Genomic DNA, 18,130 nt, shown 5'->3' with positions numbered 1-18,130 from the left:
TCACGATGTCTAATGACTACTGAGGTCGCTGATGTGGAGTGCACCTAATATGAAAAACGTATGTTTTTGGGGGATGTCCGGATACTTTTGATCACATAATGGAAGGACAAAATCTGCTGGACCTATTGGAAATGCAATGGGCTTGCTACAATCTCGTGCACAAATCATTGCACGAAAACGTCAATATACACTCCTGGAAATTGAAATAAGAACACCGTGAACTCATTGTCCCAGGAAGTGGAAACTTTATTGACACATTCCTGGGGTCAGATACATCACATGATCACACTGACAGAACCACAGGCACATAGACACAGGCAACAGAGCATGCACAATGTCGGCACTAGTACAGTGTATATCCACCTTTCGCAGCAATCCAGGCTGCTATTCTCCCATGGAGACGATCGTAGAGATGCTGGATGTAGTCCTGTGGAACGGCTTGCCATGCCATTTCCACCTGGCGCCTCAGTTGGACCAGCGTTCGTGCTGGACGTGCAGACCGCGTGAGACGACGCTTCATCCAGTCCCAAACATGCTCAATGGGGGACAGATCCGGAGATCTTGCTGGCCAGAGTAGTTGACTTACACCTTCTAGAGCACGTTGGGTGGCACGGGATACATGCGGACGTGCATTGTCCTGTTGGAACAGCAAGTTCCCTTGCCGGTCTAGGAATGGTAGAACGATGGGTTCGATGACGGTTTGGATGTACCGTGCACTATTCAGTGTCCCCTCGACGATCACCAGTGGTGTATGGCCAGTGTAGGAGATCGCTCCCCACACCATGATGCCGGGTGTTGGCCCTGTGTGCCTCGGTCGTATGCAGTCCTGATTGTGGCGCTCACCTGCACGGCGCCAAACAAGCATACGACCATCATTGGCACCAAGGCAGAAGCGACTCTCATCGCTGAAGACGACACGTCTCCATTCGTCCCTCCATTCACGCCTGTCGCGACACCACTGGAGGCGGGCTGCACGATGTTGGGGCGTGAGCGGAAGACGGCCTAACGGTGTGCGGGACCGTAGCCCAGCTTCATGGAGACGGTTGCGAATGGTCCTCGCCGATACCCCAGGAGAAACAGAGTCCCTAATTTGCTGGGAAGTGGCGGTGCGGTCCCCTACGGCACTGCGTAGGATCCTACGGTCTTGGCGTGCATCCGCGCGTCGCTGCGGTCCGGTCCCAGGTCGACGGGCACGTGCATCTTCCGCCGACCACTGGCGACAACATCGATGTACTGTGGAGACCTCACGCCCCACGTGTTGAGCAATTCGGCGGTACGTCCACCCGGCCTCCCGCATGCCCACTATACGCCCTCGCTCAAAGTCCGTCAACTGCACATACGGTTCACGTCCACGCTGTCGCGGCATGCTACCAGTGTTAAAGACTGCGATGGTGCTCCGTATGCCACGGCAAACTGGCTGACACTGACGGCGGCGGTGCACAAATGCTGCGCAGCTAGCGCCATTCGACGGCCAACACCGCGGTTCCTGGTGTGTCCGCTGTGCCGTGCGTGTGATCATTGCTTGTACAGCCCTCTCGCAGTGTCCGGAGCAAGTATGGTGGGTCTGACACACCGGTGTCAATGTGTTCTTTTTTCCATTTCCAGGAGTGTACATATTATAAAAATTTCCACCGCTGATCTCCGTCCCGCCGTCATCGACGAAAATCACCATTCACAACCTGAAAATTATACATTCAGAGAGTCACGTATTTGTTACTGATACGTGGGAGAAACTATAAACAACTGAATTATTTCCTTATCTGTAATGTAGAACATCACAGAGCTGGGCAAGTGGCAGATTTACAACACGTGTGGAAAATACGGGGTCACATAGCATGTACTTGAAGCGTACGCGCGAACATTAAATAAACAACTGAAGGGAACATATATGAGTAGTCACAAACATGAATTCTCTGTATATAGCTCAAAATAATCATACACTAGACATACACCACGTGGCCTTTACAGCAGATTTGAACATCTATCGAATCTCAAGCTATCACAGACATACAAGAATACTATATACGCTTTTCAGTAACGCATTATTTACCTGATGTGCAGGAAAGAATTATCACATTGATCGCATGAATCATTAGATGCGTAACTGCGGTCCTCTAATAGCTACCAACTTGCGAAAAGTAATAAATCTCTGAGCATCTTTGATATCAGGCGACTAAATACCGAGTAGACAACGCTTGCAATTTAACACATATGCAACACGCAAAATGATAGCAATGTAAATGTGAAAATTCCCAAAGTATCTCGATTCATATGTCTCACAGTTTTTCTGTTAATAAACACTGCAAATAACTGTACCGGTCTCATCAAATCTGAAATTTCATTTGCCACCTCAAGGCCACCACATGCAACAATTTAATCTGAGCAGATTGCATGGCCTAAGTCAACCGCCTAACGCCTGATTGTCTGTAGCTGAGTGGAACACACCAAAGATGAAAATACTCAACTACAGCAGCGTTTCACAAAGATATAGTCCAAAGAGCTTGCATGACCGATCAATACCTATTACAGGATACCTTTGCGAGGCATAGGCAATGTTTGTATTGCAATGTAAAGAAAACATAACTGTAAATGAAATGAAACTGCTGCAGGTTTCAAGCTCTCTCCATGTTCACAACTGTGCCGTTTACGAACGGCTGCATAAGGATACTGATGTTATCTGCCAAGTTACTCACATCTAGATCTACATTTATGCTTCAAAAGCTACCTTATGGTGTGTTGTAGAATATGCTTCGTGCAGAATCATATTTTTTGCCTTTCTGTTCCAGCCATGTATGATGTGTGGAAAGCAAGGCAACTACATGGACTTGAATCTCTCTAATTTTAGCTTCGTCGTCTTCCCACGGGATGTACGTATTGAGAAGCAACATACTCGTTCAATCTTCTATGAAGGCAACCTCTCGGAATTTTAATAGAACACTATACTTTGATGGTTTGCACCGCTTTTGTGGCGTCTGTCAACAGAGTTGCGAGAACGTATTCCTAACACTCTTGTCCTTACTATACGCCCTTCTCTCCATTCAGATTTCTCTGTTTGCTTCTTTACTTATATCTGCTCAGGATCTACGACTTAAAAGAAAGTACTCGAGCATTTATACAAGTTGTGAACAGCATCGACCACATCACAGAACTTTAAGGAACGCAGGACGCTACAATCATTTCTAACGAAACCTATCCGCCGAGGACTCTTCTTACTGGATTTCTCTTTACTGGAAAATCCTGCATCCAGTAATATTTCTGCGCAGATGCTTTGTAGCCCCGAATTCTGCATGCCACGCGACGATGTAGAACTGCCTCTGGAAGTCACGATATATGGTATTAATATGTACTACGCTGCCTGCAGCCTTCATAATGTTACGAACGAACAAGGCAAGCTATGTTATGACCGATAGCTGCTTGCGGGAAGTTTGTTCACACGTACATAGCAGTTGTTCGCAAATTCTGCAGTCGTGGGTGAACAGCGAGTAACATTTCCATTGTAGTCATCAGCGTACCAAACGGCGATATGGTTGAAGATTGGTAAACCAAGTCCACTAATCACGTGAGCTGCTATGCTAACAGACAAAAAATTCTCTCCTTCTTGAGAAGTTCTTGTCCTTTACGACCCGTTTTTATGTCGAAATACATTTGAAAATGAAACATTGAGAGGTTCCATGTCCGCTTTTGCATGTCGCCACTCATTTTCATAAATTGTATCAATGTTGTATGTCATTGCACAGTAGTGACAGACCGAATAAGGTTATTGTAATGAGAGTATTTGTACTGAGAGCTAAAAAAATACTTTCCACTTGATTGCTAAACATGTTGCGTTACTTTCCTGGGTGGCCTGTGCGAGACAAGCATCGGAGAACGCGGCACACGGCACTTCCGGTTGGGGGCTGCAGTTCCCTGAATTCTGAGGGGTTCGTACAATAGGCTTCAGCGCCTGGCGGAACGACTGACGTCGGTCGAGTTTGCTGGGCGAAATCACCTGCGAGACGTCTGAGTGTCGCCGCAGTTTGTGTGTTTACCGTTCCAGCGCGTCCGGAACTAAGATTCCTGGCACCGACTGACTGCATTGTCCTCTTGATTCTGAGAATACTTGGGGACTGTGCCTTGCTGGAGCCGGTGGTCTAGGCAGGTTTTTTCGTAGCCGGTCAAACGGCAAGTTCAGTGCCCTCAGCTGATTAGTAGAGGCATGATTGATCAACTTAAACTGAGGCTAGTTGACGTCATAAATCCCTGCTCGAAATTGGAGGGAACGGTCGCTATAGGCGCGAATGATGTTCTGAGACAGTGTGGGGGAATTTTGGAATCAGAACTGAATGCTGAATCGCAGTTTTCGAGGAGAGTAGGGAGTAGAGCAATGTTGGCTTCGCTCTTGCGTTACGCGGGCAGTGGTATTTGGCATCTGATCTTCCTTGGTGTCGGTTGGTCTTGCGACTTGGTTGCTCGTTTTCGGAAGAACTTAGAATTCTCGGACAGCCTTCGTGAGCAGGGGTTGACACAGAGATGCTGCACGGCAGAAGTCGGCGCCTACATCATCAGGACGCTGCCTACCGACGACGTGCTGCAAATTTCGGTACTGATACAGTATTTTGCGGCTCCGGCATCGTAGGACCTTATCAATAATATACTGAATCCCTCAGCAGCAGGCGTACTCGCTTTGTTACAAGTCCATCTTGCCTGTTTCTCCATGTGATCCCATTTGAGCTCTCACTACTAATTGCGATACGCTATATAGTCGGGAGATTAATATTTGATTCATTAGGAACTCTAGTCATTATCGTCAATCTATTGCATCGTAGAGAGTAGGAGTACCTTTTCCTCGAGCCAACTCTTATTCTCATAATATTTCAGCATACCCTATCCTTTAACCTACTGTGTGTGTCAACAATCATGTGCATTTATGTTCTGATATATAATAAATCTCATTTTAATATTTAATCCGTATATTATTTCGTAGATATAGGCAGAATCCCATTTCCCGTTGTTTATTATGACAAAGTTCTCTTTTTTGAGTAGATTACGATTTTTATTAAATTATTGTGTCTGCACTCCTTATTTTACCAACTAGCAGGGTCCACCATCATTTCCGTCCGTCCGTTACCTTGCAACATGAAAAGTAATAAGTTTATCTTTAACCAAGACGTCTCCAAAAAATCATTACTTGCCAAGATGTAGGACCCACTGTGTCGTCAAACGTTTAGAAAACTGTTCTTGTAATTCTTCCAAACTCACTTTTTCGTTAAGTCAAAGAGCTCAGGAAACTGGACTGTGTTTCCCAGATCATGTCGTTTCCACAGTGAAATTTTCTTTTTAAATGTCTCCCCATCAAATCAGAAATAATTTGGTTCTCATGTTGTAATGTTTTACTGTGGGCAACGCGCAGATCACTCCACTTAAAATGCGAGATCCGCAATACATTCCGGATTTTCTAATTTTCTTTCCTTCTCTCCTTTCCCCTTCATAAAGTCCACACTGAGTTAATTTAAGTCATGGTATGCCTTCAAATAAAGTGTCTGGCCTCCTTTTCACCGACGTAGAACAGCAACTCGACTTGGCGAGGACTCAAAAAGTCGCTGGAAGTCCCCTGCTCTAGAGCCATTCATAATCGCGAAAGTGTTGCCGGTGCAGTATTTTTTGCACGAACTTACTTTTCGGTTGTGCACCATAAATGCTTGATGGAATTCATGCAGAGCGACCTGGATGGTCGAATTATTCACTCAAATTGTCTACAATGATCTTCAGACCAACCGCAAACAATTGTGACCCGGTGACATGGCGCATTTGCCATCCATAAAAAAATTCTATCGTTATTTGGTAATATTAAATCCATGAATGGCTGCAAATAACCATTGTCGTCAACGATCGGTTCATCTGGAACAGAGGACACAGTCCTTTCCAAAAACACGCAGCCCACACTATTATGGAGCTACCACCAGCTTGGACAGTGCCTTGTTGACAACTTAGGTGCATGGCTTCGTGGGGTCTGCGACAGACTCGAACCCTACTACCAGCTCTTACCAGCTGAAATCGGGAGTCATCTGATCCGGCTACGGCTTTCCAGTCAAGGGTCCAAACGACACGGTCACGGCCGGCCGGTGTGGCCGAGCGGTTCTCGGCGAATTACTTGAAAAATCACAAGTTATAGCAGAGGAACTGGAAGTAGAAGTTACTGCTCCACATTTTGCTTGCAAGCAAAAATTCAGAAACAATCCACCATCCCAAATTGACAACGAATACTGGCGACGTTCGTTGGTAATACCATACATCGAATCATTCATGTCATCATTAAATATACGATTTTCACCAGAAAATACACCAGCTTTTGCTCTAAATAAGCTACATCCCTTGAATATGAGCAATTCTAGTGTAACAGACTTCCTTGAAAGTGCAGAATCGTTTATAACATTTTATGGATTGGATGATATCGCCGGAGAAGTGGAACTATGGTACAATTTGTGGAGGAAAAAGAATATAACTGAAGCTAAATTAAAGGATATGGAAGTCGTGGACCTGTTTAACGAGACCAATATTTTTTTTTTTTTTTTTTGCCTAGCATGAGAAAAGCACTAAAAATTTTGAGCACTGTTCCATGCACAACAGCGACTGTGGAACGATCCTTCAGCACACTTCGAAGGGTGAAGACGTGGCTCAGATGCACTATGGGAGAAGAAAGTCTCACAGGAGTGTGCCTGATGAGCGTACACCGCAATTAAGTAAAAGAAAACTGCGAGATGTTAGAGAAGAAAGTAATTGAGAAATTTGCGGCAAATCCTAGAAGATTATTACTGAATTTTTAAACAAGTGCATTCTTATATTTAAAATCTTTATTGAAAGCACTTTTTCACTAGTTTACTGTTTTATTTAATAAGAAATGCTGCATGTTTTCTCGGATTGTACAAGGACATTCTTGTATTTAAAATGTTTATTGAAAGCACTTTTTTACTAGTTTACTGTTTTATTTAATAAGAAATGCTGCATGTTTTCTCGGATTGTACAAGGTCATTCTTGTATTTAAAATGTTTATTAAAAGCAGTTTTTCACTGGTTTACTGTTTTATTTAATAAGAAGTGCTGTATGTTGTCTCGAGTCCTCGTTTCCTGAGACTAGTATGACCTGCCCCCCCCCCCCCCCCCCCCCTTAGTTCAGATGCTGGGTACGCCCTTGGTATCACCGATGTTGTAGTTGTGTGGATCAGTTGTTGTAGTTGCGGCCCGGGTTCTAGTCGCTACAGTCTGGAACCGCGCGACCGCTACTGTCGCAGGTTCGAATCCTGCCTCGGGCATCGATGTGTGTGGTGTCCTTAGGTTGGTTAGGTTTAAGAAGTTCTAAGTTCTAGGGGGCTGATGGCCTCAGAAGTTAAGTCCCATAGTGCTCGGAGCCATATGAATCATTTTTGATACGGTCACGTGCCCACGAGAGGCGCTACAGGCGAAGTCGCGTTGTTAACAAACGCACTCACCTAAGTCGTCTACTGCCACAGCCCAATGACGCTAATATTCACGACACTGTCGTAAAAGATACGTGCGTCGTACGTCCAATATTGATTTCTGCGGTTATTTCACGCAGTGCTGCTTATCTGTTACCACTGTCAAGCCTACACAAATGCCGCTGCTCTCTGTACGAGGTGCATTCAAGTTCCAAGGCCTCTGATTTTTTTCTCCGGACTGGAAAGAGATAGAAACATGTGCATTGTTTTAAAATGAGGCCGCGTTCATTGTCAATACGTCCCAGAGTTGGCAGCACCGTACGGCAGATGGAATTTTACCGCCAGCGGCGAGAATGAGACCTGTTTTAAATACTTAAAATGGCGACGTTTTCCTTACTTGAACAGTGTGCAATGATTCGTTTTCTGAATTTGCGTGGTGTGAAACCAATTGAAATTCATCGACAGTTGAAGGACACATGTGGTGATGGAGTTATGGATGTGTCGAAAGTGCGTTCGTGGGTGCCACAGTTTAATGAAGGCAGAACATCGTGTGACAACAAACCGAAACAACCTCGGGCTCGCACAAGCCAGTCTGACGACATGATCGAAATAGTGGAGAGAATTGTTTTGGGGGATCGCCGAATGACCGTTGAACAGATCGCCTCCAGAGTTGGCATTTCTGTGGGTTCTGAGCACACAATCCTGCATGACGACCTGAAAATGCGAAAAGTGTCATCCAGGTGGGTGCCACAAATGCTGACGGACGGCCACATGGCTGCCCGTGTGGCATGTTGCCAAGCAATGTTGACGTGCAACGACAGCATGAATGGGACTTTCTTTTCGTCGGTTGTGACAATGGATGAGACTTGGATGCCATTTTTCAATCCAGAAACAAAGCGCCAGTCAGCTCAATGGAAGCAGACAGATTCACCGCCACCAAAAAAATTTCGGGTAACCGTCAGTGCTGAAAAAATGATGGGTGTCCATGTTCTGGGACAGCGATGGCGTAATCCTTACCCATTGCGTTCCAAAGGGCACTACGGTAACGGGTGCATCCTACGAAAATGTTTTGAAGAACAAATTCCTTCCTCCACTGCAAAAAAAACGTCCGGGAAGGGCTGCGCGTGTGCTGTTTCACCAAGGCAACGCACACGCACATCGAGCTAACGTTACGCAACAGTTTCTTCGTGATAACAACTTTGAAGTGATTCCTCATGCTCCCTACTAACCTGACCTGGCTCCTAGTGACTTTTGGCTTTTTCCAACAATGAAAGACACTCTCTGTGGCCGCACATTCACCAGCCGTGCTGCTATTGCCTCAGCGATTTTCCAGTGGTCAAACCAGACTCCTAAAGAAGCCTTCGCCGCTGCCATGAAATCATGGCGTCAGCGTTGTGAAAAATGTGTACGTCTGGAGGGCGATTACGTCGAGAAGTAATGCCAGGTTCATCGATTTCGGGTGAGTAGTTAATCAGAAAAAAAAATCGGAGGTCTTAGAACTTGAATGCACCTCGTATAAGTGATGGCCGTGGTGAGAGGTAATGCCTCAAATTTGGTATTCTCTGCACGCTCTTGACATGTCAATCTCTGAATATTGGATTCCCAAACTACGAGGCCTGTTCAGAAAGTAAGCTCCGATTGATTGCCAAATTGAAACCACAGTGAACATCAGAAATGTTTTACTTGTAACAATTAGCTACACCTTTCAGCTACTTCTCTACGTAGTCGCCGTTCTGACTTAGACTTTTGTCATAGCGTTGTACCAACTTTTCAATAGCCTCATCATAGAAGGCAGCCGCCAGTGCTTTCCGCCAATTCTCCACACTGGCCTACACCTCGTTGTCTGTGTCAAAATGTTGTCTTCAAAGACAGCGGTTCATGTGACCAGAGATGAAACTCAGGGGGAGACAATTGCGGACTGTATTGTGGGTAATCTCACATTTCCATTTGAAAACGATGCAGGAGCATCTTCATTGCCCCTGCAGAATGCGGCTGAGAATTGTCTTGAAGAAGAAACAGCACGACAGTTATGTAATGTTAGCTGCATAGCTTCAGGCGAAATTTCTCACCAGGCCCTCGTACTTGGCGGCAGACACTATTTTCTAGACATCTTTACGCACTCACTGCGAGCTCAGAAATGAGAAGAGCGATGTGATGCTAACTGGGGTTATACTAGAGACACTACCCAACACATCTGTGCAAAGCTTTATCAGATTTTCATAGTCGTTTCCATTTCGCGACCGATCGGAGCTTACTTTCTGAACGCCCCTCGTATTTCCGATACGGAATGATGCGTCTAGCTCCAACTACCATTTCGCGCTCAAACTCTGTTAATCGCCGTTGTGCGGCTATAATCACGTCGGAAACGTTTTCATATGAACCACCAGAGTACAAATGACAGCTCCGCCAATGCACTGGTCGTGTACGCGATTCTGCCGGCGTCTGTATATGTGCATATCGCTATCCCATGACTCCTTCAAACCTCATTGTACATATGCATTTGATTCTTCCAATGAGTTTGAGATTGGCCTTAGCCTTCCCAACAGCTACATTTACGTATTCGTTCTTTTTTGCGTTACTCCTAACGAAGTCCCCTAGATACTTGAATACTGTACCTGATCGTCGATCGCTTTGACATCATATTCTTTCATTTATTTCCACGCATTACTTTACACTTAATAATGTTTTGAGTGAGCTGCCAAACTTTGCACTTGGTTCAAATAGCTCTGAGCACTATGGGACTTAACTTCTGAGGTCATCAGTCCCCTAGGACTTGGAACTACTTAAACCTAACTAACCTAAGGACTTCACACAGATCCATGTCCGAGGCTGGAATCGAACCTGCGACTGTAGCGGTCGCGCGGTTCCTGACTGAAGCGAATAGAACCGCTCGGCAACACCGTCCGGCAAAACTTTGCACTTGTCACGCTACATACACAGCCTGTAAGTCGTGTACCGGTCTTCTATCATAAGTACTTAGATTAAAATTTTAATATTGCAGCGCGTCAGCAATCGTGAATAATTTAATGATCATAAAGAATCCCCCTCGATTGCAAATAGAAACCAGATGTTCACCTAGGTTGCGTAGGAGATAACCACGCCTTCTTCGGAACACACTAAAACTACAAACTGCCTAAAGAGGGATGGTACAACATTAATACAGAACGCCCAAAAGGGCAAAAAGACTCGCATAAAATGTAAATTAAACGGTATGTGTGTACCATGTCAATAGCTGTACTTAGCTCAAACGTCACAAGCGTGCTTCCTCACCCCAGCCAGCGTTCGGTGGGCCGCGGGCTGTCAGGTAAACTGAGGTGGCGCCGGCAGCTAGGCTGTGATAGAGAGCGTGTATAGGGAGAGAGTGACGACACGGCGGCCATTTTTCTGCCAAACTGCGGGCGGGACTTTTGAATGGCTAGTAGTGGAGTAGTGGCGTACACACTCACCAAATCAAAAGCACAAGATAGTATGGCGAAATCATTCGTTAAATCCCTTTATTCATAACAATAATGTGTTACAATAATTTTCACGCAGCCAATTTACAGGTCTGTTTTCAAATTTAACAATGTATATTGCAAGTTGTTTCATATGTAGTAAAAAGCAAAAACGACTTACTTCGCGTAGATAAGAGTACTTGGTTGGTTTCCACGTGGCTCCTGTTTGGTTTATGTCAGCCCTTTTGACTGCGACTGCCCACTGCCTTCGTCTTTCTTCATTGCGTGGAAATGCTAACATGCGAAATCCACCTTCGCCTCTATTGGAACAACCAAATGCAGCACAACCTGGCATCATTTACGAACGTCTGCAGAACGAATTACAGATGTCAGAAACAATACTGTACAATTACTAACGTGTTTACTTCAAACATGGAGGCCTACCGACTCCATCACAAAACGCTTCATTATTTCAACTCGTATTTAAGATCGCAAACTCTAATTACGTACTAAAAACGATATACAACTAAATCGAACATGCATGCACAACGCATAACAAGTCTCTCAATAATTCAAATACTTTTTAATCGTTTCCAAAAGTCCTGTGGACTTCAATTCAACTCAAAAGCACGGCGAACATAGGAAGCGCGAGAGACGTTTGGCGCCATTTTTCTGCCAAAGCTAATCAACCAATCACGGGCAACTTCCCCTATGGCCACTCTCTCCCTATACACGCTCTCTAGGCTATGAAAATGTTAGCAAGGAACGCGCATGCGCTAATTGAGGGATCGTCTTCTTCCAAGTGATTGGCATACAATCTGTTAGGAAAGTGATCCGATGACCGAGTCAAAGGCGCAGGAAGTTAATGCTTGTGTATGTATAATGTCCTAGCTCGAGGACGCGTTCCTTTCTGACATTCTCACAGCCTAGCTGCCGGCGCCACCTCAGTTTACCTTCGACCCCGCGGACCACCGAACGTTGGCTGGGGTGAAGAAGCACGGTTCTGACGTTTCAGCTAACAAGGGAACCTCCCCATCGCACCCCCCTCAGATTTAGTTATAAGTTGGCACAGTGGATAGGCCTTGAAAAGCTGAACACAGTTCAATCGAGAAAACAGGAAGTTGTGTGGAACTATGAAAAAAATAAACAAAATATACAAACTGAGTAGTCCATCTGCAAGATAGGCAACATCAAGGATAACTATTAGCACCAGAGCGCCGTGGTCCTGTGGTTACCGTGAGCAACTGGGGAACGAGAGGTCCTTGGTTCAACTCTTCCCTCGAGTGAAATTTTTTATTTCTTTATTTTCGCAAAGTTATGATCTGTCCGTTCGTTCATTGACGTCTCTGTTCACTGTAACAAGTTTAGTGTCTGTGTTTTGCGACCGCACCGCAAAACCGTGCGATTAGTAGACGAAAGGACGTGCCTCTCCAATGGGAACCGAAAACATTTGATCGCAAGGTCATAGGTCAACCGATTCCTCCATAAGAAAATACCTCTGATATATTCTATGCGACACTGTAGACGGCATGTGCGTCACATGACAGGAATATGTTGTCGACCCACCTAACTTATACACTTGGCGAATGCGTAAAAAGATTCTTCTACCTTGCCCGATTTAGGTTTTCTTGTGGATGTAATAATCAGTCCCAAAAAAGTGGTGAAAACATAAGACTTTGTCATATAAACTGAAAATAAAAAATTAAACTTTTCACTTGAGGGAAGACTTGAACCAAGGACCCGTCGTTTCATAGCTGCTCGCGCTAACCACGAGACCACGGCGTACGGAGCTAATATTATTCAAGAAGTTGCCTATCTTATACATGGACTACACTGTTTGTATATTTTGCTTATTTTTTTCATAGTTCCACACAACTTCTTCCTGTTTTCTCGATTGATCTGTGTTCAGTTTTTCAAGGCCTATCCACTGTGCCAATTTATAACTAAATCTGAGGGGGGTGCGATGGGGAGGTTCCCTTGCAAGTAGAGCTATTGACATGGTACACACGTACCGTTTATTTTACGTTTCATGTGAGCCTTTTTGCCCTTTTGGGCGTTCTGCATTAATGTTGAACCATGCCTCTTTAGGCAGTTTGCAGTTCTAGTGTGTTCCGAAGAAGGCGTGGTTATCCGCACCGAAACCTAGGCCACCATCCGGTTTCTATTTGCAATCGAGGCGGATTCTTTTCACTCATTAAACTTAGATTAAATCCTGATTTATGAATCTAGGATCTGTTACATGAATGGGTAAGGAAATTGTCCGTGCCCTTTCAAAGGAACCATCCCAGCATTTCCCTGAAGCGATGTAGGTAAATCACGGAGAACGTAAATCTAGATGGCCGGACGCGGGTTTGAACGGTGGTCCTTCCGAATGCGAGTCCAATGTGCTAACCACAGCGCCACCTTGCTCGGTATGATTGTTCAAGACCCACTACTCAATTTGTAATCGCTATTTGAATACGAAGTAGTCCAAACGAAAAACAATAAATAATGACGGTAGTACACCCTTACAGAGAAACCACGCAACGTGAAATAGATGTACAACGTTTGGGTAACTGAATATCAATGTATAATCACTCTTGAAAGCCTCTCAAAATTATGGAATGCAAATGTGGTTAGCTTCTACCAAACATAGTGTTGTGGGATGATTTCCCTTGAGTCTGATCACAATGCTTTAATCTGAACATGGTCTAGCTCTGTAAATACCTCACCACAGTAACCGAGTACTGATGTGGTTCAAGCACAAAATTTGCATTTACTACTGCAGAAGCCGAACGCCTCACTACCACGTTCCGCACAAATTCTTACATTAAAATATGAATATACTTATTACAGAAATCTTCCGCAGTATCACCCCATCCCAGATTTATCGCCGAAACTCACCATTCACGATCTGAAAATTATACATGCAGAGAGTGGGATATTTATTGCAGGTTACTTTGAGAAACTGTAAAATGGTTCAAAGGGCTCTGAGCACTATGGGACTTAACATCTGAGGTCATCAGTCCCCTAGAACTTAGAACTACTTAAACCTAACTAACCTAAGAACATCACACACATCCATGCCCGAGGCAGGATTCGAACCTGCGACCGTAGCAGTCGCGCGGTTCCGGACTGCAGCGCCTAGAACCGCGTGGCCACCGCGGTCAGCGAGAAACTGTGACTTAATTATTTTGTTATCCGTACGGTACACGATCACTGAATTGAACAAAAGTGGAGACTCGCAACAAGTATGCCCAAGATGGCGTTGGATGACATATGCTTCAAGGTTACGCACAAAAATTAAATAAACAACTGAGGAAAGCAAAATTGATAAACGACAGAGAAAAATTGATTGTATTAAGATTGTATTCGACGTGGCCTTTATAATACACGTCAACATGAATCGAATCTCTAGATATCATGCACTCCTGGAAATGGAAAAAAGAACACATTGACACCGGTGTGTCAGACCCACCATACTTGCTCCGGACACTGCGAGAGGGCTGTACAAGCAATGATCACACGCACGGCACAGCGGACACACCAGGAACCGCGGTGTTGGCCGTCGAATGGCGCTAGCTGCGCAGCATTTGTGCACCGCCGCCGTCAGTGTCAGCCAGTTTGCCGTGGCATACGGAGCTCCATCGCAGTCTTTAACACTGGTAGCATGCCGCGACAGCGTGGACGTGAACCGTATGTGCAGTTGACGGACTTTGAGCGAGGGCGTATAGTGGGCATGCGGGAGGCCGGGAGGACGTACAGCCGAATTGCTCAACACGTGGGTTGGTTGGTTGGTTTGGGGAAGGAGACCAGACAGCGAGGTCATCGGTCTCATCGGATTAGGGAAGGAAGTCGGCCGTGCCCTTTGAAAGGAACCATCCCGCCATTTGCCTGGAGCGATTTTCAACACGTGGGGCGTGAGGTCTCCACAGTACATCGATGTTGTCGCCAGTGGTCGGCGGAAGGTGCACGTGCCCGTCGACCTGGGACCGGACCGCAGCGACGCACGGATGCACGCCAAGACCGTAGGATCCTACGCAGTGCCGTAGGGGACCGCACCGCCACTTCCCAGCAAATTAGGGACACTGTTGCTCCTGGGGTATCGGCGAGGACCATTCGCAACCGTCTCCATGAAGCTGGGCTACTGTCCCGCACACCGTTAGGCCGTCTTCCGCTGACGCCCCAACATCTTGCATCCCGCCTCCAGTGGTGTCGCGACAGGCGTGAATGGAGGGACGAATGGAGACGTGTCGTCTTCAGCGATGAGAGTCGCTTCTGCCTTGGTGCCAATGATGGCCGTATGCGTGTTTGGCGCCGTGCAGGTGAGCGCCACAATCAGGACTGCATACGACCGAGGCACACAGGGCCAACACCCGGCATCATGGTGTGGGGAGCGATCTCCTACACTGGCCGTACACCACTGGTGATCGTCGAGGGGACACTGAATAGTGCACGGTACATCCAAACCGTCATCGAACCCATCGTTCTACCATTCCTAGACCGGCAAGGGAACTTGTTGTTCCAACAGGACAATGCACGTCCGCATGTATCCCGTGCCACCCAACGTGCTCTAGAAGGTGTAAGTCAACTACCCTGGCCAGCAAGATCTCTGGATCTGTCCCCCATTGAACATGTTTGGGACTGGATGAAGCGTCGTCTCACGCGGTCTGCACGTCCAGCACGAACGCTGGTCCAACCGAGGCGCCAGGTGGAAATGGCATGGCAAGCCGTTCCACAGGACTACATCCAGCATCTCTACGATCGTCTCCATGGGAGAATAGCAGCCTGCATTGCTGCGAAAGGTGGATATACACTGTACTAGTGCCGACATTGTGCATGCTCTGTTGCCTGTGTCTATGTGCCTGTGGTTCTGTCAGTGTGATCATGTGATGTATCTGACCCCAGGAATGTGTCAATAAAGTTTCCCCTTCCTGGGACAATGAATTCACGGTGTTCTTATTTCAATTTCCAGGAGTGTAGAAATACAAGTTTTTTATATACACCTTGCAGTGATGCATTAAATAACCTGAAATACAGTAGAGAATTAGGAAACTGAGTGTCTAAATCATCAGACTGAATAAATGCGTCACGGTCCTGTACTCAGCTAACAACTTGCAAAATCTAATTGATCTCCGAGGTTCTATAATACCACCCCACTAAATAATATACCAGTCTCGCAATTCATCACTACTGCCACACGAAAGATGACAGCAATATAAATGTGAAAAATCTTCCGAGTCAAGTGTCTTACATGTTTCCTGTTAATAACCACAGGTAAGGAACAGAGACCGTTGCACTTTCGGTTTAAAAACTGCCGACAGGCAAAAGTTAGTACAAAGTCGTACATTCGAAAGAAGTGCAAAGAGCGAAGCATACAACAGCTTCCATCGTCATACTCTAGCGAAATACCTTACCGAGAACACGACAATCTTCTGGTCATCTGTCATACGTAAACTCACTAATCGGATCTAACGCTTCTATCCAGCCACTCGTCGACCAGTCTGAGGTGGCAATAGAAGAGAGCGAAAGGAAAGCTGAAGTTTTGAATTTCACGTTTAAGAAATCATTTACGTAAGAGGTTCGTACCACCACATCGTTGTTTGACTACCGTACAGACTCCCGGGTGAAGAACATATAAACTGTCATCTGTGGTGTGGAAAAGCAAATGAAAGAGTCGAAACCAAATAAATCCTCAGGTGCAGATGAAATACGAATTCGGTTTTACAGAGTGTGAAAAAAAATGGTTCAGATGGCTCTGAGCACTATGGGACTTAACATCTGAGGTCATCAGTCCCCTAGAACTTAGAACTACTTAAACCTAAACAACCTAAGAACATCACACACATGCATGCCCGAGGCAGGATTCGAACCTGCGACCGTAGCAGTCGCACAGTTCCAGACTGAAGCGCCTAGAATCGGTCACAGAGGCCAGCTACAGAGTGTACTCTGCGGCATTGGCCACTTACGTAGCCTGCGTTTATCGAGAATCACTCTCCCTGCGAAAAGTCCCACGTGGACTAAAAGAAAAAAACACAGGTGACTCCTGTAAATAAGAAAGATAAAAGAACTGACCCGCATGATTGGAGACCAACATCCTCAACATCGGTTTGTTGCACAATTCTTGAACAGATTCTGGATTCGAAATTAATATATGTTCTTGAGACAGGAAAGCTTCTGTCCACAAATCGGAATCGCCCGAGCGAAATTCAGCTTGCCTTTTTTCCACATGCCGTAAAACCATGGATCGAGCGTAACACGCAGATACTATGTTCACAGATTTCCGGAAAGTGGTCGGCACGGGGCCGTGCTGCAATTACTGACGAAGGTCCGAGCATACGATATATTCGAAGCGTACCTATAGGTATCCCTCAAATATCATTTAAATAGTAGGAACCAGTATGATGTCCACGATGACGAATGTTTCATCGGAGATAACAGTATGGTCAGCAGTGTCCCAAAAAAAAAAAAAGGTTCAAATGGCTCTGAGCACTATGGGACTTAACTTCTGCGGTCATGAGTCCCCTAGAACTTAGAACTACTTAAACCTAACCAACCTAAGGACATCACACACATCCATGCCCGAGGCAGGATTCGAACCTGCGACCGTGGCGGTCGCGCGGTTCCAGACGGAAGCGCCTTTAACCGCTTGGCCACACCGGCCGGCGCAGTGTCCCAGGGAAGTGTGACAGCACCTCTTTTATTCTATATATACATAAATAACCTGACCGGCCGCTGTGACCGAGCGTTTCTAGGTGCTTCAGTCTGGAACCACGCCACCGCTACGGTCGCAGGTTCAAACCCTGCCTCGTGACCGGCCGGAGTGGCCGAGTGGTTCTAGGCGCTTCAGTCTGGAACTGTGCGACGGCTACAGTCGCAGGTTCGAATCCTGCCTCGGGCATGGATGTGTATTATGTCCTTAGGTTAGTTAGGTTTAAGTAGTTCTAAGTTCTAGGGGACTGATAACCTCAGATGTTAGTCCCATAGTGCTCAGAGCCATTTGAACCATTTTTTTAAGTACCTAGGCGTAACATCGCAAAGTGATGTAAAATGGTATGAGCAGGTCAGGTTGGAAGCGAGAAAGGCGAATGCTCGACGTAGTTTTATTGGGGGAATTTTGGGCAAGTGTAGCTCATCCGTAAAGGAGAAAGCTAGTTCGACCTATTCTTGAGTATTGTTCAAGTGTTTATGATCCTCCCCACCAGGTGGGGCCAAAGGAAGACACCGAAGAGCGAGGCAGGCTGCTAGTTTTGTTACCAATAGGTTAGCTCAGCGCGCAAGTGTT

Source organism: Schistocerca nitens, chromosome 7 (assembly GCF_023898315.1).
Source record: "Schistocerca nitens isolate TAMUIC-IGC-003100 chromosome 7, iqSchNite1.1, whole genome shotgun sequence".
In the NCBI taxonomy this organism is placed as follows: Eukaryota; Metazoa; Arthropoda; class Insecta; order Orthoptera; family Acrididae; genus Schistocerca; species Schistocerca nitens.
Note: the sequence above shows the minus strand (reverse complement) of the source record.